Here is a 20,961-nt window from a genome sequence, read left to right as displayed (position 1 = left end):
CAAAAACAGAGAGCAGCAAACTCGCTATCACAACTTTTCTTTCGAGCAGCTCCGACAGGATCTCAGCTTGACACTCTCTCAATCTTAATTTCTCTCTCTCTCTCTCGCGAACATACGAGCTTTCGTTCGGTTGAAGTCAACCTCGCCCAGCAGCAGCAGCAGCAACTGGAGGAAATTTTTATAGCAAGAATCTGTAGCACGACGACCGATGGCTAGGGCGAGTTCGCTGGTTGATGCCTTATTGCTTACCGTATTGAAGCTTCGCAGCTTCTCCTTCTCCATCGCGACTACTCGCTCTGCACACCGCAGCTGGTACTAGTTGATCGGATTTGCGGAGTCCGGCCTGGGTCTGATCTCCGCGCGACGACGGCGAGGGCACTGAAGACATATCATCTCGAGCGTGCGCGCGCGATCGCCGACTTTGCTCTGCTTTCGTGGTCTCCGCGGTCCGGGTTAGCAGCTATTTTATTTCGCTGCTCTGCTCGAGATTGTTGCTTTTATTAGTATTATTTTTTTTTTCTTCTTTCATCTCGCTCCACTCGGCGTGCTTCGGATCGTGCGCGTCTCAAGAGCTCTGCTGCGTTTGTCGTCCTCAAGCGGGCGGCACATCGCATCGTCTCGTCGTCGCTGTCGGTTTGCACTAAACTCGCGTGCGCTTCTCGCGGTTTTTTTTCCCTGGCTGGATTTGGTTGGATTGATCGGTTTGGTGGCCACTCAGCGCCACTACAGTAGGGCGCAAAAACGAAATCTACGTCGCGCGGTAGTGGTCATCCTCCCCGTAGGACCAAGGGAGTCCCCGTATCGTCGTCGCCGTCATCGTCCTCGGCAAGAGTAACTAATTCTAGAGCCACCGATTCGATGGTTCGCTGTTACCGTTTATCTAGCTAGCTGGTGCTTGAGGTTGCGAGTGCCGCAGGCTGTAATTATTGGCAGTGACTATTATTTCTCCGATCCGTGGTCCTCCACGGCACGCTATAAGGAAGAAACTGCGACGAATCGGGAAGAACTTAACTTGGTTGTGTTGTGAGTGTGTTCGGCGAGCGCGGGGAGTTTGGAATACCTGACGCCGCTGGGAGGTGAGGTAAACTGCGAGAACAAAACAGCAAAACAGAACTGAAACAGAGAAGAATCAGAATCTGGAGCAGTAGTGCGAAGTTCTATTCTGACTCGTGGATGTGTGACCGAGTTCCTCGAGAACGGAAGTGATTGTACTGCGGAAGAGGAAAGCTAGAATTGATCAGTGCTAACAATAAATGGATACGATTCGTGTTTCAAAGGTTGATATATCGAGCGGGTGATGAATGTAAAGGTGATTTTTGAAAGTTTCAAACAAACAACATCAACGGGTGATTAAGCGACGAACGCAATTGGTGACGACGGTTACTTATCGAGAGTGGCAAAAAAATCATGAACATGTGCGTTGCTATCGGAATACACAATAACCAGATCGCAAGGTTGAGCACCGAGAGGTGCTTTTGTCGCCATCAACAGTTTGTTTGGGTATTACGAAACCCGGCCAGAGGCTAGGCATAAAAACCGTCTGCAAGTAGAGCAGAGCTAGTTGAGATGGGATTAAGCACGTGGTTGAGTGATAACTACTTGATGACTAAGGTATTGTGGATGTTTTTTTCTAGTCCGTGAAATGGTTCGTCGGGTAATTGAGTCGCGCGAGAGTTGTAGGCGAGGAAACGTTTTTTTTTCAGTTAAACATATGCACATGACGATCATCACAAACACCGTCGGATCGCGACTTTATTAGTTTTTTTCCACACCATATGAGAGTGTCTGGTTAGACGATCGCCTTGCTGACTGACACTTAGCGTTTGTTCCAATTTACTGTGACTGTTTAAAGAGTGTTGCGGCAGCTTTCTTAGCCGATTCTAGTATTTATTTTATTGTTTAATATGACAAAATAATTTATTAAAAACACTGCCAAGGATTTACTACTCGATTGTCATCAGATTATTGTCATCTTGTACATTCTACAATCAACCATGGTACAAACAGAGGGAAGTGTTTAATAATGTTCAGCTAGACTTCGATTCAGTTTAAGTAATCGTGTGTTTTTCGTATATAAACGAGGCTCGAAATATTTCTGGTGTTGGGTATTGGGTTGTCTTCTGTAATAATTCTGATTTGTTCCTCAAATTGTTCATCACTTAAGAAACGTGTACCGGTGTAGTCTTTATGTCAGCACTACATTTTTGGAAGAAAACATTATAAAGAAAAGTTAACTGGATGAATCAGTTTAGGACAATTTCTGCAAACGGTGGCATAAGTGTAAATTTAACAGTGTCTAACCAACATTCTCGTCACATGCTACGAAATTGTTATGGTGAAGAAATTGATGAAAATTTTATTCGAATCTGACTGAAATTAATCAGAATTTTTCGACTAGTGTCGTTAGCCCCAATGTTCGTTCCTCGCACCGGAAGAATGTCAATGTTAAATTTACGATAGCTAAGGAAAGCAATTCAAAACAATCTGTGGTTATTGCCTGATGAGGGGCATCGTTTATCAAAAAATTGAGCAAAATTTTCACGGAGAGTTTACTATAAATTAAAGGAAAAATGTTTTCCCAAATTCATAAACAACTGGTTTTAAATTCTAGAGTAATGAAGTTATTAAGCTGCAGGAACATGAGCATGAACAAAAAATGTCGTTTTTACTCATTTTGTTCAAAGTTTATCATAATTTAATCAGTTTTGTGTGTGAACTTGATCACACCTTAAAAGGTGATGTTGTTCACATATTAGCCTTTGTTTTGTGAATTGGATTATGGTACACTGTTAAAGATATACTTAATGTGCTCGTGTACTAGTTCATAACATTGGAGAACTCCGTCTATCTCAGTTTTTACGATCTAGTTTATAGATCAATCACGTCTGATCATGGTCTAAAATTTTCCTGTTTTATCATGCTCCGAATCAAACATCGTAAACAATCTTATGACTCATAGTACATTTTACATGGTTATAAACAAGTTCACAAGTATCGAAGAACCCTTCTCTTCATGATATACACACTTAGCAAAAAAAAAATGAAAATTACATTTGACGTAAACAACATTGAGACATATTTTACTGTCTGGAATAATGGAATTTTACATGGTTTGACATGTGAACTAAAATATCGTGTCTCTTTTTATGTAGAACTAGGTTGAATGGAGATAAGGAATTGTGAACAAACCGCATGTTCTTGAATGTAAATTCAAGTGAATTGTCACACTTCTTTTATGTGCATCTTGCGAGATGTAAATATTTTTAAGTATGTAGTTCATACTGAATTACGTTTGCTTTTATCGTTTCGCTCTAAATTAAAACATAGTTCAATATCCAATAATTGAATCACAGACTGCATCACACACAGCAAACAAAACTTGTAACTTTACGTCTTGCTAGATGCACATAAAAGGAGCGTCCCAATTCACATAAATTAACTTTTAATACCATGTAAAAATGTGAGTTGCTCGGCTTTTCTTAGGCCTGAGTTTTACATCAAAAGAGTCCTATTATCAGACAGAAAATTACGTCGTAAAAACGTTAAAAGTAATTTTCATTTATTCTAGGAGTGCAGTTTTTCTCGTACGCGAATTAATTCACTGTACAGCCATCATGATTAAGAAAAAAAGTTCTTTTTATTTCCACGTTAACCAGATCGTAAACTCGTCAAAAATTACGCTAATTCATTTGTAAATTGTTTTTTTTGTGATTAATTGCAATTAATCATAAAAAAGTTTACTAATGTTTTTGCGTTTCGACTCATCAGTATCTACCAGACCGACTTGATTACCAGATTGATGCTAATTTCAAAACGGAAAAAATTACTTGGGTTCACAAGCTACGGATGATGTCCGGCAAGCACACAAGTTCGGATTGTCAATTAAATAATAAGGAAGTCGAAACATTGTTCGTTATTTTAAAATTCCTTTATTGATACGGTTTATAGCGATAGCTTAACGGAGCCATGGACCTCTTATATATTTGTAAAATGTACAAGCGACGATCTTCTTTCACGAGGGTGAAACAATTGTCTGCTCGCGTATTGCGTCGGGATAGTCATTTAATTCTCCCTTGTTGCACTTACGGTTGACCAGTGTCAACCGTATGTGTGTGTGTGTTTATTATAGTCTGAATAGCTGCTACAAATTTGGCCACCGTTTCTGGCCCAGGCAGGTACTAAAAACTTTGTTTTGGATTGGTTTCCATAGATGAGTTGGCAATCGGTTGAGATGCATTCTCATCTTCCGCGCAAAGTTGTCCATGATGTGCTGTCCGATTACAGTACTTGCACCTAGGAGTTTGCCCCTCGTGGATGCATAACGTAGTCTGTTTAATTGTAGTTCCGTGATTTTTAAGTTTTAGAGCTAAGTAGTAGAGAACGGGTCTTTCGACCTGCATCCTTACCACAGAAACGCTGCTAGGAGTACCAAGGAAGAAGTTTCTCCCAGTATCAGGTGTAACGTACTATACTCCGTATTGCAACGTGCATTTTGCAATTGGCGCAGAAGGGGTACGAGGTGATAGATCATGTAGCCTTACGTCTATATTGTCATTTTCAATATACGCGGGAATCTTAATTTCAACTTTGTCACTTTCAACCACGTGTTTTAAGTTGTTCTGCAAACGAAACGCTCGGCTTGTGCTAACATATTGAATGATATTAACACTGCATTGCGAAGATGATGATACTAAAGGTACGCGACTTCCGTCATCTTAGACTACATTTTCATCTTCACAGTAACTCGGTCGTATGGAACAAAATTTAAAGCCAACGACCGCGGTGATGGGTCGAAGTAGAGTTTTTTGTCAACTACCCCTATAATGACCAGAATAAACAAATGTTTTCTTTGTTCTCGAGACAATGCACACTAGATCGAGAGGCCTGTTTTTCGTTTGGCTCTATTATAGGTCTGACTCCGGCAGAAGTAGAAAGTAGACTGACATTGTTCGGTTACAGGGGGTTGCAATCAAAATTTGGTCAAACAAAATTGTGTGTAAATTGATATATTTTTGCTTGAAAAATTAAATAATTTTTCTTTTTGAAGTTCAAGAAACAGCCGTGTTTTGTTTCAGAATAAGGCACTTTTTATGCCAATTTCCCGATTGCAATTAAACTGTCACTTTTCAAACCACAGCTACAGGTAGCTTGCCCCACCGGATGTTTCTTAGCGAACTTTGACGTTTTAATATGATTGCATAAAACTTCAGCCCATTATCAAGCAATCGAACCGCATCAGCATGGTCCTGTACAGATTCCGTGCGCAAAAAGTTTTCTGATGTCTAAGGTGCATCCAATGGGATAAATGATTAACCTGCGTCGGTTTACGTATAAATTCTACATTTTTTAGTCAACTCTTTCCTCCCAAGTATCAAATGTGAATTTATAGCATGCTTAAAGTTCAATCTAAATTCTTAAAGTTTATTAAATAGATGGATGGGGTTGGGTGTAGCGTAGTTGGTAAATCAATTGCCTTGTACGCAGCGCACCTGGGTTCGAGTCCCGACCCCCGCACATAAGGTTAGAAATTTTTCATAAGAGATTTTTCTAACCCGAAGAGGCGAATGATCTTAACGTTAAAACCTCTATAATCGAAATAAAAACAATAGATTTGCTTGATTCAATTCAAATATTTCATTCTTTTCCGTTGCTAGTATTGAACTAGAAAAGCATGGTGTAAATGAAAAAAAAAAATTTTTCGAGAGGCCGAGTTATAATTTTCCAACTTCATTCAAATTTGTTCTAATTCATGATTCAACCATTTTGTTCCAAATAATTGAGAGATTTCTAGTGGACAATAACATACTGAAAAAGTAATGTAAAAAATCTAGAAAACATATAGTTTTATTCCATATTCTACGTCAATAGTATTTTTCAAATACAATAAACTAGTTCCAAGGAAGAAAAAAAATAAGGCCACTTTAGAGATATTCCACTGCTCTCCCTCCATAAACAAACGCACACTTTATCGGATCGCTTCCTTCTTCCCTCGTCAGTCTATGTGGTTTATGATGGGCTCTTAACATCTGTAACCAACGAAAGATGTATGCTGAATATCATTTTTAAACTGAACACCCTTCGTTTGAATTTCAACTAAAATCGATCGAAAGCTCCTTTCCTTTTGTGTATCTCATATTATTTTTCCTTGGATCTACATCTCAGTGTTGAATGTTGCTAATATTTCCTTTGGAAACTATTGAACTAGTTGTAAAGTCAATACAATCAGATTTTAGTCTAATTATGCAAATAAATCTAACCCGAATTTTCATCATGAAGGCATATGTTATGTGGAACATTTTTTTTACAGATACATTGGTCAATGTATGTCTAGTTCCTACAAATATTGATCAACGTTTGATAATGTTAGATCACCAATTAGGTCATTAAGCCATGCGCTGTTTTTCGTGTTTGTACGATGCAGCTACGATTAAAGATACGTAGTCGATCCACATTTTTTTATTTTTAGTGCATAAATAATCAATAAGATATGTTTTATGAAATTGAGTTAACCTTGCATTCAACCACTTTGACACTAATCCTTTTGTCGAGTTAATTGTTAAAGTTATAAACTCCTGTGGCTAAAACAATAAATAAGAAAACCAGTAAGACCGATAGTGTCGTAGTAAATCAATTAAAAATCATACTGGAGCTTAAAATGTTGGTTATCAATATTGTTACTTTTATAGAAAGTTAACTATCAATTTGTGTATTGAAATAAAATTTATTTATTTGATGACTAAATTGAACAGATGCGTCGCTTCTGAACGATTCTAAAGGTCATTTGTTTGGATTCTACAAAAGGTTGAAAGTTTTAGAATTCAATATTGCTTCTTGTACCAGCACGGAAGAAACGAATAAGCTCGAAAGTACTCACAGATGATCCAACAAACTTTAAACAGAGTCCATCGCACTTGCACATACATACATAATAATACATATTTCTCTGAACCAATAACGAGCCCAAAGTTAAAATCTTTATTTTTGTAATTATGCCTAACGTCGTGTACCCGTTTTGTTCATATACAAATTACCGAAAGAGTAAACCAATGTGCGCATTTTGTGGATCGAGATGTCTCCATCTGGTCCCAATGAGTGGACCTCGAGACGTTGTTACACAGAAGTCATTGCTTTAAAACCTGTAGAGTTCGCCTGCCTTTAAAGGAGGTTGAGCGCTAGTATATTTCCAATTCTAAAGTTAACTTTATTCAGCTGCAACAGATGAGAAATGTAGTACTGATACAATTCGAAAATCGCATCGCAGTAGATCATTTTATCCACATGAAATTTTTTGTAGAACATGATAACCTTAAGGTCAAGATCCCAGTGTATATGGAGGATGATGCGATCGTCTTATCTACTACATTATCTGTTTCCTGGTACACCTGATAGCGGAATCCGCCGATTCGTGGCGCAATACGGTGAACTCGACTTTTGGCAATAGTGTTCGGGTGGTAAGACTGTGGTTAAACAGTTATATTCATTCGTGACCCTGGAGTCTCGCATCCGCTATGAACAGACTACACTGTACACCGGGTGTACTCCATTAGGCATAAATACGTTAGGCATACGGACGTTTGGCATACGTACGTTAGGCATAATGGATGTTAGGCATAATATACGTTAGACATAATGGACGTTAGGCATAATGGACGATTGGCATAATGGACGTTAGGCATAAATTATAACTTCAATAAAATAAATTTTGGCGGTTAATGCCTAGAATGATAAAAGCGTACATGTTTGAACTTTTTACATGTGGTAGAATTACTCTAAGGTTAAAGCCTCTAAAAAAAGATTAATTGTAACATTCCGCCAAGTTGCTCAAAAATTTTTGAATTTCGTAAAAAAAATGTAATTCAACTTGTTTGTTCTATCTTTGATAGTACTCCTAACGAACTGTTTCGCTTTTTCTAATAAAATTTGCAGAAAATCACGAACTTAGCTCATTTTATCGCCACAAGATATAATAATATGTATTTAACCCCTTAAGGTATAAATAACGCACATCAACTTAGATTAGCTCTTACATACATGTATGGTGCATACATACATGTCCAACAAGAAAATGTGTGCTCTTGAAGAACAGCTCATGAAAGAAATAATAATGCATATTATTATTTATTCAACGAATATAAGAATATTGCTGCTTCAATATTGATTTTCTCCTATATTATTAAGTTCAATGATTATATTCTTGAGGCCATCAAAATAGAACTACGTGAACTGTCTGATACGAGAAAGAGTTTATTTGTGTACTGTGACGAGGTACCGAAACGAAAAAAGTATCGTCATAAATGTAAAATCTGTAACCTAAGGCTGATGCTGTACATAACAGTGCTAGTTTCCATAAGCTCCTAAACTTAATGTTTGTTCATTATTTGACTTTTTTGAATATTTGGATGCAACTGTATTGGTTATACATATAATAGGCTAACAGCTTTAAATGTGCTTGTACCAAACTGTTGACTTAAATCAAGGGTTACTTTCCTCATCTCGTCCAAGGAAAAAATAGAAAAAAACCCTACAGTTTCACAGGATAAATATGTCGCATGGTATTTTTCATTTTGGAGTATCTCGTTAAACTCGAAAAACCACGTGTAGGATTTATATCTCTATAATAACGAAAGCCTTGCGATTACTGTTATATTTTTGTGAATTATGCCTATCGTCCATTATGCCTAACGAACATTATCCCAACCGTCCATTATGCCTAATGAACTTATGCCTAACGTATTTATGCCAAACATCGCGCACCCCTGTACACCTATGACTTGTCACGTGATAATTTTGTGACCAAACACCTTTGAAAACTGCGCGTGTGTCATTTGTTAATAAAATTTTGGCTTTGCTGTTAAAAGCCACTTCAGTCACTTTTGTACCCTTGCAGTGATGGTGGGTTCACTGTTTCATCACCGTGAATATCACCAGCTTTTTCCGGTATTTTTAAAGGTTTACAAATTTCCGACCTAAAGTTTGGATTAATGCTCTTGAGACAGATGCCCTAAGATTGTTGATTGGGACATACCACTAAGTCGCCTCGAAAAGTTTTATTTTAAAACCGACTATTGGAATTTTTGCCTGATGGTCGATATAACTTTGTCAACTGATTCGCAGATTGGCTTGACATGGCGAACGGAGAGTAAACATTTTTCTTTTTGAAATTTTCCATTTTATAATTCATACTTCGAAAAGGTCCTCAGATGCCTTGTTTTCTTCGGATTATTACCGTAATTCTCTGAAATAATGCAATTAGCGATGTGAAAGATCCCCAAATGATACTTTATCTTCTTCAGTTCCACACGGGTCAATTGGTTGTGATTTTGTAATCAAGCTGCAATTGTAATCAGTTTCAAATCAAATTTTACGTCGAGTATAGGGCTAATGACCCATCAAGGTTAAACAATACAACATAATACGTCAAGAGTAAGATTTTATCATTATAAAGTCCAATCTATGAGTTATATAAAATAACCGTTTTCACATAAAATTCATCAAATTAGTTCTGGTATTACTAGGCTGTAAGCTGTACTTTACCACTATTCGGGTTTAGTTTTATTTAGTCAGCTGACCCACCGTGTCAGAGCGACACAGATGCTTGTACAAGAATTTTGGATTTTCGTACATTCTCATATAAAACGAAGCCCAAAAATATAAACTTTTTAACAGCTCCTTTCTTTTGAGTGGTCGGAGTCCTATCTCTATGCTTTACCGTTGGCTAGTCTTTTTTGTAAGAATTGCCCAAACGATGGGGGCGAACTATCGCTACTAACCTTAAACGAGCTTGAAAACTCACCACAGCGAACTTCTCAGGTGGAATCTTTTTTGACTTACTCCATTCTTGCCCATTCGATCCCCACAGTGAGAATGGGTTGGTGTTTCAGTTCTTTCTTTATTAATGGAGGTTGCGTGAACACTGCTTTTGTATTAGTTAGTCCTCTATGGCGAACAGTTGTAAAACTGTACACTATTGCCACGACAGTTTTGGCAGGTGTCTAACCGTCGTGCACTTCAGATACTACACCGAGTCTAACAAACAAATGGTAATTTTTCACTATATGCTGAATTGTTACACTAACGGTTTAGAAGGTATGGTGATGAAAAGTTGAATTTTAATGTTTCGTGTTCCACTCATCGGTAACTAATACCAAATTGACGCCAGTTAGACACTAAATCCAAACAGTTCACACAAAGCCTGCGAGTATGCAACATATATTTTATTCTTATGGAAAAATGGATTAAACAATTTGCGCAGAAGGGCATAAGACCTGACTGTAAAAAGTTGGATTTTATTGTTTCATGTTCCACTCATCAGTACTCGCAGGCGTTTGGCTTTCTTGTCAAAAGATAACTCGTTCCCTTATACTTGCCAGCGACCCAGAGTTTCTGTGCTTTGCTAACTGAGACATCACTAGGAATCTACCAGTTGCTTTAGGCGTTCACACACGTTATGCGAACTGTAATCGATATATTGTCCAATTGGCGCCAATTTGCTGTTAGTTTGGATATATCGTCTAACAGGCAGCAAGTTGGTGTCATTGATGACTGGAACACGAAACATTAGAATCCAACTTTGCAAAGTTAGGTCTAGTGCCCTTATGCGCAAATTGGTTAATCAATTTTTTTTTCTAAAATATAGGTTGCAAATGGTGATGATGTTTCTCATTTGAAAATTCAGTTACGTTGTCTTATGTTTTTACTCGCGCTTGGCTTCCCATGGTTTTCAATCTACGATTTCTTTAACTGCTTTCCTTTCATAATATTTTTTCCACCAGTAAGTTAACTAATGGTTTTGTCTGCAAGCATTTTCCTGTTCTATGTTATATTTCTCCTCAGTAGAATTTTGGTACAATTTTGGTAAAAACTATTTTTTCTCCATTAAGAAGAAAATTGTTTAAACACACCAAAAAATAATGAAATTTAAACAACATGTAAATCAATACGAATGTAAACATGCAACGATTGAAACAAAAATTTGATTGAAAATTACGTTGAAATCCTTTGGAGCATCAAGCAGCATACAATTTTACACTTTCATTCGTGTAATATTACATTTTACTGCAGTATTCAAGTAAAAATACATTGATGTGCATTGGTTTTCCGTTTAAAGAAACTGTAATTTTCAATCCACGTGTAAAAATATAATAAAATTAGTTGAAGAAAGCACGGTGGAACTTAATTTTACATTTATATTCATGCTCCAAATATGTGCATGAAAATAAACTTAAAATTACAAAATATTTTTTTCTGTGAAATCCATCTGCGCTCGTAAAGAGCACAAAACCTATAACTAAATCAGTTTGTTTAGATTCCATTAGTTCTCATCAGCTTAAAATGAGCTTCTTATCTTGCGGGACATCACGCTTTTTACTTATGTTATACAACATTGCTCATAATATACTGTACAACGTTTAGACCAACTTATTTTCATGCGGAAATACATTTTTCCTTATTTCTACTTCCGATCTCACTGGGTACTTTCGGAATGCCTGCTTCATGATTGCTTAGTATTTTTCAACTGGCCCCAATTCCGGTGCGTTTGGAGGATTACAGTACCGTCTTTACACATGGGCACACTGGGCCAGGGCCAGGGGCCCCGAGCTTTTAGGGGCCCCCAATTTAGGATGAATATCGGATCATTTAAAAAATGACTCCCGCAACTTTTGAGGTCTCATAATACTTTCGCGGCTAGATTAGGCATTTTCTACTATGCCGTCATAGTCTGGTATAGTACCAATTATGTTATTTTTGTACGACACTCTGCCTTATCAAAAATATTTGAGGCCGTCAAAATCAGGAATCGGAAAATACTGGCTCAAATAGAACGTATCCCGTAGGTAGTCGAGGATTTGTACCTCATGGCAGCGTGCATTCGATATGTTTCCTGTTTCGATTGTTTTACATGACTGGTATTGAAATGATTTTAATTAACTTAAATTTTTATTCATTTATTTACATTTTGTATAATATTTCGTTCTAAGTGATACAGCATTTGCATTATGAATGATTTGATTATGAATGAACTCCAAAAACTTGTGGTAGTGAAATGAATTGTGTTGCTTATATTAACAGGTTTGAGTAATTTCGATGTTTCGCTATGTTTATTTGTTTGCGTAACAATGAAGGTATAGAACATTTGTACATTCGAAAGGTGAAAAGGCTAATTATTGTTATTATTAAATTTTTTTTCCTTCGGTCTCCTTCTGCACTGAGTGCCTATCACCGAGACCAGAGTGGTGACTCTACCATCAAAACACTAGACTTGCCACTTAACTACCGGTGCTGTCTTTGAGATATCAATTCGTTGAATATGAAAATATTAATGTTACTTATAATTCACTTGTTTGCCATTTTCGCCTCTCAGATCCGTTCACTATAAAAAAAAAAAACAAAACTTCTGTCAGAATATATAACAAAAATTTACCTCGCCAACAATTTGGGCATGAAGAGACACTATTTCACTATTTCGTTCTATTCCTGCAGCGAAAAATGCGAATATCTAAAACCTCGAATCGCGCATTTAGATTCGACATAATATCGATTGATTTCAATGGCTGCAATATTCAATATTGCCAACTATAAATATAGTTGAATTATGATTGAAAAATGTGGCTTTTTGTTAAAGCTATCTAGCTATATCTGAATTTGATATTTATAGTACGGTTCAGGTATATGCGGGCGTAGGGATTTCGCGATCGCGAAGGACTCGAGCATTTGTACGTTAACGTGTTCGATCGCGTGTTCGTTTGTATGTCGCGTATGCTAACGTGTATGTAACTTCGCGTGTATAAATTCTATATTAAAACCGTTTGCCTTTCGCATTCGCGCGGACCGTGAATCTGATACTTAATTTTTCCTGTACGGTTCAGATTCTAGAACAAAGTGGGTTCTTCCATATCACTAGAGTTCCCGGTCATGTAGCCATGGAACGTGTTGTCCAGTGGATATGAGAGCTTTCTTATTAGTTGATTCAACTGGCATGGACCTAGGTTTCTGGAATCGAGGATAGACTTCCGGACGTAACCGATTCATGATCGCGTGAGCACGGACATTTGGAGGTTCACTTTTGAGACCGCGTTTGTGAATTTATAAATGCTAAACCATTCACTTAGTCACCGGGGTCCTGTTTACGAGATCGTGCGTGCGGTTGTGCGTGGATGATCGTGAAGGGCTTGAGCGATTGTATGTTGACGTTTTTGTCACATGTGCGTGGATGTCTTGTCTAGTTTTTATTCCTATTAGTCCAACTGAAAGAATGAGTTTGGGCTGCTAGGATCAAGGGCAGAGACTTCAGGACGTGACCGATTCATGATTGCGTGAGCGGTGGGTTGATGCTTGAGACCACGTTTGTAAATTTTTAGGTTCAAGCGTTCACTTAATTACGGGACTATTTGAATGTTGTTGAAATCGCTGGCGTTCGCATTTGTGACCAGGTTTGTGTTATCGCGAAGGCCACGTTTGTACGTTTGGAATGAGAGATTGTGAGTGTATACGAGAGAGTAAGCATTTTGTATTAGTGAATGTTAGCATGGATCTAATTTAAAATATAGCAACAAAAGAAGGGTGCCTCCAGCAGAGAGAATTGGGCCCAAACCCACATTGTATATTATTTGACCATGGCAGTGGATAATAAAGATCTGTGATATGATCACTGTAATACTGCTTTGGTGGAAAAGCCCCCGGACCACATCAAGGTACAGTATCATGGCGGGGCCGGAACAGAAAGAAAGTGAGAACAATATTGTACGAATCAAGATAACTTTTGAAAATCACGTAGTCGTAATCTACTAACAAGTTGAATTTTATTGGCATATAGCTAAACATTTTTCCTATATTGTCATAGTGTAAGGACTATTATTGAATAAATCATCGACACCGTTTTACTTCATCATTCCTCATTATTGACGGAGCCACTCTTCAGCCTCAAACAACGTCTTACAAACTATGAAGGTTAGATTATATCATATGGAGGGGGAATAGCGCAGCTGGTAAGTCCATTACACTATTCGCAGCTCACGTAAGTTCGAACTCCCACAACCGCATATAGTGTGTTAGGGCCTTTGTCACTTTTGGTCAGATTGGTCAGAAATAATAATATCTTTTTATGATCTATCAAAATCATCTTCCGTTTTTCGGCGGTACGTGGACATTTACAATGCCGCCTATAGTGATGGAAATCTAAAAAATGTTCTCCATATATTTTGATTCCCACAGTATGTTTAATATTTCACATGGTTCAATGATTTGGCTTAAATTTGAAAAATAAATCTCAAGTGGCATAGATGGGTCTCTGATGCTGGGGATCATTTTTAGATCATCTTACTCTACAGCAGTTTATACCTGTTCAATTATAGGGGCCCCTTCGCTCAGTTGTGTCCAGGGGCCCCGAGTGGTCTTAAGACGGCTCTGGAGGATTAAGAACCTTTAACACGAAATTTACTTCGTTAGCCTTGTGTCACTCTATAATAGCTAATGATATCTGTCCAAATGCGGCCCAAAAGACATTTGGCCATCGTGGAGACCTCAGATGTGGAAGTAACCAGTTTTAGAGTCTTTCTTTTAAGTACAGTTGATCGTTCTGGTTGCTACACCGGGGTACTTTCCACGCGAGCAAATTGCCTGCCAAATCGTGTAAACTTAAACATCTTCTGCTCTCTGACTTTCTTAGGGTATTGAATATATGCAGTGAAGAAAAGGAGTCCCGGAAGCTATCGGAAATTTTACTTTACATAAGTCTCTTCATCCATTTCGAGACATTGCAGGCTAGTTTAGCTGAGTGTAGAGCTGCCACGTGCGCGATTTCTCCACTGTATTCTGCCAATCTTCGCGATTTGGTACTTTGTGCGTGTACGTTCTTTTTCCATCTCGAACAAAAGTTTTGCTAAAACGCAGTGTTTTCTTTACGTCTTCCACTGACCTATCAGGGTTTCTCGTGAAAGTTTCGGCTATCCGATTCTGATCCTTCACACTATTAAGATCCAATCTATCTACGTTTTGCTTTCTATCGACGGTCAAAAGTTCTCTGTACCATTTTAAAAACACGATTTAGACTAGATTAGAGATCCGGATTTTCTAAGAACGTGCTCAGGATTTGTTTATGTCGCTGATGTTCTTCCAACTCCACTTTCGCAGCGGTTGAAAAATTGATAATGAAACTTATAGAATGCAAACAATGTACACTGAACGAACTTCACTTAAAATTTCAATTCGGAATACCCAATGGGAAAATAGTTACAGCTATTTAAAAGTGATGCAATTTGATTCCGTACCCCCGTTGAACCCAAGTGTTTATATTTCGGCAGTCTTGAAATTTGTGCATTTTTTGGAATCCCCGAACCTAGGATTTTATGAATGGTCCCAAATTCTTGATTTTGTTATATTACTTCCTAAGGAGAAAATTGGATTAAAACCATGTTAAATATAATGACAAGAACGGCCCAAAACATAAAAACGAGCTCATTAGTTTTTATTGTAGGTTTTAATGTGCTAAAGATTATCACAGCGGCTTGTAATCGAACATTTCAAATTTTGTTAATTTTGTTGCAAAAACACGATTTTTCTTGATTTCGAAAAAATATCTAAAAATAGCAGGCACTCACATAAAAACTTAGTTAAAAATACATTAGTTTCGTACAAACCTATTCCAAAAATTAGTAAAGAAGCATTCAAGATACAATGTTAGACGAAAAGTTACTTTTGGTAGTTTTCTATTTATCTGATATTTTGAAACAAGTTCAAATTAAAACTAATCCATGTCTCAGTAAAAATTTTATGTTCTTCAGGCTGTCAAATTACCGATTATTATTGGATCCAAAAATTAGGAAATTTGAACAAGATCTTCTCCATTTTTTCTCTGAAAGCAGTGAATTTTTCTAGCAGCAAATAATATAATAAAAAATTGGTCTGCTTTCCATCTCTGTCAAACAGGGAATAGAGCCTCTTGTGAAATGTACGAAAAGTCGGAAAACGGAATCGAATCGAAATGGCCGACACCATGTAACAAAATGTACTTCCACTTTGGGGTAACACAATACCACATAAAGATGCTTAATCTCACTATCACGAAAAACTGTAGCGGTTTCGTATCACCCAATATACAGTTGATATCATATTAACAAACATATTTCTTTCAAACCAGTTCTAGATACCAACAATTCGCCTTCGACATGAACTAAAACTATTCGTAACATACAGTGAACTGCCACTTTGAGATACCAATTCGCAATCGTTTGGGATTGATATAAACGGACGAACATTAAAGTGACATCAACGCAAAAGCAGCGACGAACCAGCCTTCATATAATACTTGATCACCCAGCCTACTACTCAAACCGTACCACGTCCAGCAAATCCTGTCACTCACAGTCACTTGGCAAACGAAACTTTCTGCGACAACGTTCATTAGACTAATTAGGTAACCATCGCGAATCATCGTGTCGAGCGTGATTGTGATCTGATAACACCGCAGGACAACAACGGGCAACAACAGCAAAAAAAGGTGAAGTTTCGTGCGGTCTGATTCCCGATACAAACACAACAAAAACAACAACGCCAAAAAAAAAAAACTGAACAGACGACTGAGTTAGTGCGCGATTAAAGATAATGACGAATGATTACCGACTTCATCCCGCTGTTTTCTCGACCATCATCAGTGCGACAGAGCGAGAGCAGGTGTGCGAGTTGTGCTAGTTACTGGAAGAAAGTGAAACTGTAGCACTCTCCGGAGGCAGACCTTGGGTGCAAGGATTTTTTCCCGCTCTCGTACGTGTGGAGTGCAGTAAAGAAGAAAAAAAAGTTGGCGAGTGTCCCACGGTACCCCCGTCGGCGGATTGTAGTGAAGTCATTTGCAATTAATCGAACCGAACGAATGAACCGGGAAGCGGTGGGAAGGGGAAGGGAAAAAGTGCCTTTTTTGTGTGTTCGATTTGGGATTAAATTATAAAATAAAAAAGTATCGGATGGACTGCGGCGGCTTATGCTAATTAGCTGTCCTGCGTCGACGAGCGCGGGAATTCAAAGTGCGTGGTTTCAATTTTCGAACCGTAAGGTGAAGATTCGTAGGACAGTGTGATCACACGGACTGAAAACAAGAAGACATACAAAAAGACTTTGCGGGAAGAGCAAACCACGAGAGGTGAAGTGATGCGTTGACTTTTTGAGGTCCTGAAGTGATCGTTACGTAGTAGTTGTTCCTGACCTTTGCGATAGCGGTGTGATCTTTCGGCGTAAAATTCCTTATCCATATACACATACATATACACACACACGTACGCCGAGAGAGATCAGTGCGAAACGGACCTAAGCAGAAGACATTCAAGAGCGGTGGTTATGGAATGTACGAAGAAAAATAAGATCATACTCCGTGCTCCGGTTCAACAATCAGCTCATGTCGGCGGAATGATGAAAATATGCTCAAAAAGTCAGCCACTCGAGCGTCTCGGTTCGGACTGACCTTTCCTGTGTGGATCTTTGACGACTTCGAAGTGGTCGTGTTTGTGTTATAAATAATTTCAAGTGCCCCAGCCTCCAACGAAGAGTTATCTTCCTGCGTGTAAAATATTTCTCAACCCGCTTGCCCTACCAGCTCCTACCTACCGGGAACCTCGGCCGGACTGTCTCGGTCGAAAGAGTGACTTTTAACGAGTGAAGATCGGGCGAACATTTACTAAATGACACTTTGTGTTAATGTGCAGTGCCCTCCACAGTTTTGACTTTTTGCTGCGTCCTTCGGATGACATTAAGATAAAGTTGTACTAAAAGAAGAGCGAACGTGTGTCTGGTCGTTCGCCGGATTGACTGATCTGGTAAAGGTCGAGGAAGCCTGCAAAGAATCATCTTTATTTGGCAGGCTGGCTGGCTGATGTGTTTGCTTCGGGGAAGCTAAGAAAGTGAGTGGAGAGGCTGCGGGCTACACGAGCCCAAAAAAGTGCAGACGGCTGGAAAAACAAACAAAACTCCAGTGGATACCGACCTGGTGGAGCAAATCCGCCCGGATTTGTGTCGGGTGTGAAGAAGAGCCCACTCGGCCAGCTTTGAAGTACAATAGTGCCCATTATATTGGGTAGCACCGAATCGCGTGGTGGTCGCCGTCAAGTGCCAGAGTGCCGAGGAAGAACAAAACTGATTTTATTTCGTTTTTTGAAAAGTCACACTTTCAAGTGTGGATCATCTGTGTGCCGGTGTGCGGTGGACCCTCGCAGAAACGACGGACCTCAGCTCTGCTCTGGGAGAGTGAAGTGGAACATATCTCGAAAGCACTGGACCGAGTGTGTGTGTTTTGGTGGATTTTTTTTATCGCCTTCGTCGTGCTTTCGACTGGAGTGATTCCGTCGGGGAAGGAGCTGTAGCACCTGTAGCGAAGGTGAGTGTTGGCAAATTTTCCCCCCGAATGACCATTTGAACGAGCGAGGGCTAGGACGGGTGGTAGTAAATAATTTGAATATTGGATGAACAAACATGACATACTATGCTCTGGGGCATATACAACACTCGAACGTCATGTCGGAGTTCATCAAATCGATGGCTGAGCGAGTAGCGTGTGCGTGTGTGTTGAAAAGCAGTAGGCGCAAAAAGCCTTCTGTTTGGTTTGATAATATTTTGCTTTGTTAGTCGTTTACTGCCTCCTGCGTTTGCTACCAGCAACACCAGCGATTGAAAAGTGACTGGGTAAAGAAAACAGTAGCCGAAATTATCTATGCTGCTGCTGCTGCAGGCTGTTGGTAGTCTTTTCGAGACTGTGGGTCGGGACATCGAGGATCGCGAACAAAATGTCGCTGGGTGGGAATTTTTTCGAACAGCTGGGAGGTGTGTTCCGTTGATTTGTATATGAACGATTTGTTATTCTTGTGTTTCGGGTATGTGTGTCATTTTTGACGTAAGTGATTGATGGTATTGAAACTTGATTAGAATGCGCTTTCTATTTCTGCTCCACTCGAATCACGTGGATGGCAGTGATTAGTTCCTATGCGGGAAGGTGGCTGGCTTACGATCGGTGCCGTCTGCATGCATGGGCTCACTGTGATATGACAAGTGCCTGCGGGGTTTTAGGGACTACGCAGTTAGTAAAGATAATTGCATTTATTAATCATAGGGAGAAAAATCGTCCGGATAATTCATCTCTTCGACAATAAAAACTCAGATTTTTACATAAATAGTCATTATCATTCTCAAAAGTTCTTCGGATAAATAAATCCGCCGGGGAATGAGTTAATAGGCTTATCTTGGTACAATTTTTATGCTCCCTATCTTGTTAGCGCTCGTTATAAACATATCGAGACAGGTCTTTTTGCCTTTCTCATATAGAAAGGTTATGCAATCACTCTGAAAAACGTCAACCTAATCCCGGCCCGGAGGGCCGAGTGTCATATCCCATTCGACTCAGTTCGTCGAGATCGGAAAAAGTCTGTATGTGTGTGTATGTATGTATGTGTGTGTGTATGTGTGTGTGTATGTGTGTGTGTGTATGTATGTGCGTATGTGTCAAATAATGTCACTCATTTTTCTCAGAGATGGCTGGACCGATTTGCCCAAACTTAGTCTCAAATGAAAGGTGCAACCTTCCCATCGGCTGCTATTGAATTTTGGATCGATCGGAATTCTGGTTCCGGAATTACGGGTTTCAGAGTACGGCCACACAGAAATTTCTCATATAAACTATAGGAAAAATTAAAAATAGAATTTTTATTTTTGATGCTAAATGTGTTCAAGGTGCATGAAACGTCGAGATTTGATGCAAACTCGAAAAAAAAATTTGACTACGATTCACTTTTTTGGATTTTGGCACATTTTTGCCTTTCTCATATAGAAAGGTTATGCAATCACTCTGAAAAACGTCAACCTAATCCCGGCCCGGAGGGCCGGGTGTCATATCCCATTCGACTCAGTTCGTCGAGATCGGAAAAAGTCTGTATGTGTGTGTGTATGTATGTATGTGTGTGTATGTGTGTGTGTATGTGTGTGTGTATGTGTGTGTGTATGTATGTGCGTATGTGTCAAATAATGTCACTCATTTTTCTCAGTGATGGCTGGACCGATTTGCCCAAACTTAGTCTCAAATGAAAGGTGCAACCTTCCCATCGGCTGCTATTGAATTTTGGATCGATCGGAATTCTGGTTCCGGAATTACGGGTTTCAGAGTACGGCCACACAGAAATTTCTCATATAAACTATAGGAAAAATTAAAAATAGAATTTTTATTTTTGATGCTAAATGTGTTCAAGGTGCATGAAACGTCGAGATTTGATGCAAACTCGAAAAAAAAAAATTGACTACGATTCACTTTTTTGGATTTTGGCACATTTTTGCCTTTCTCATATAGAAAGGTTATGCAATCACTCTGAAAAACGTCAACCTAATCCCGGCCAAATTTTTTTTTCGACTCGTTTAGGGTTTCTGGATTTTAACAGAGGCGTAGTTGATGGTTTACGGAGAGGGGTTACACCCCCCCCCCTCTACTGTTCGCGCCCCTCCTTTAAAAATCTCCTTAAATCACCCCTCAGACCACCACCCCATCCAGCCCTCATACCCCTCCCTTTCAACCCCGTCATCTTTAAACCACCACTGTATCACAAAGCATACCAATTTAAGCTGGGGAGTCGTTCGTTCATGGGACTTTCGCCCTCTTCACATACCCAGCCCCGCATGACAAAATGAGTTAGCAAGCAGATAACATTGATCTAATGCTGATTAGGCTAATGGAGTATGATATTTTTTTGTTTCAAGTGTTTCACCGTCGACACGTAGCTCATCAAGTTCGTGGCTGGCATGCCATTGTGTATAAGTGCAAAGTGTACTAAGAATGTAATGGACATTTCCACAATTATGTTGAACATAAAAAGCCTCCGTGCCATAGTTTAGAGAAATAAGAAAGGCACAATTGCACCGCTAGGTGGATTAAAACAGGTTTTTACTCTGTGTTGGATTATGAATTTTCGGATTCTTCGTAGCGAATCCACCAATTAGTTC

The 20,961-nt window shown here is 39.0% G+C and overlaps 1 protein-coding gene across 7 annotated transcripts in view; it reads left to right on the top strand.

The window, feature by feature from the left end:
• The first annotated feature begins 420 nt into the window (after positions 1-420).
• The window catches only part of LOC131681687 (histone-lysine N-methyltransferase MECOM-like), a 315,403-nt gene continuing 294,862 nt past the window's right edge, over positions 421-20,961 (top strand). Inside the window, exons 1-2 of one of the 7 annotated variants that reach the window (XM_058962647.1) lie at positions 421-1,309; positions 16,136-18,358. The gene's annotated coding sequence lies outside the window, so the exon portion shown is untranslated. Of the gene's footprint in view, positions 1,612-13,263; positions 13,692-16,135; positions 18,359-20,961 lie in introns of those variants that run through there. The other 6 variants (XM_058962648.1, XM_058962646.1, XM_058962645.1 and 3 more) reach the window with 6 other exon arrangements.

Source organism: Topomyia yanbarensis, chromosome 2, assembly GCF_030247195.1.
Source record: "Topomyia yanbarensis strain Yona2022 chromosome 2, ASM3024719v1, whole genome shotgun sequence".
NCBI lineage: Eukaryota > Metazoa > Arthropoda > Insecta > Diptera > Culicidae > Topomyia > Topomyia yanbarensis.
The sequence above is the reverse complement of the archived record's forward strand: the minus strand, read 5'-3'. Positions and strand labels throughout refer to the sequence as shown.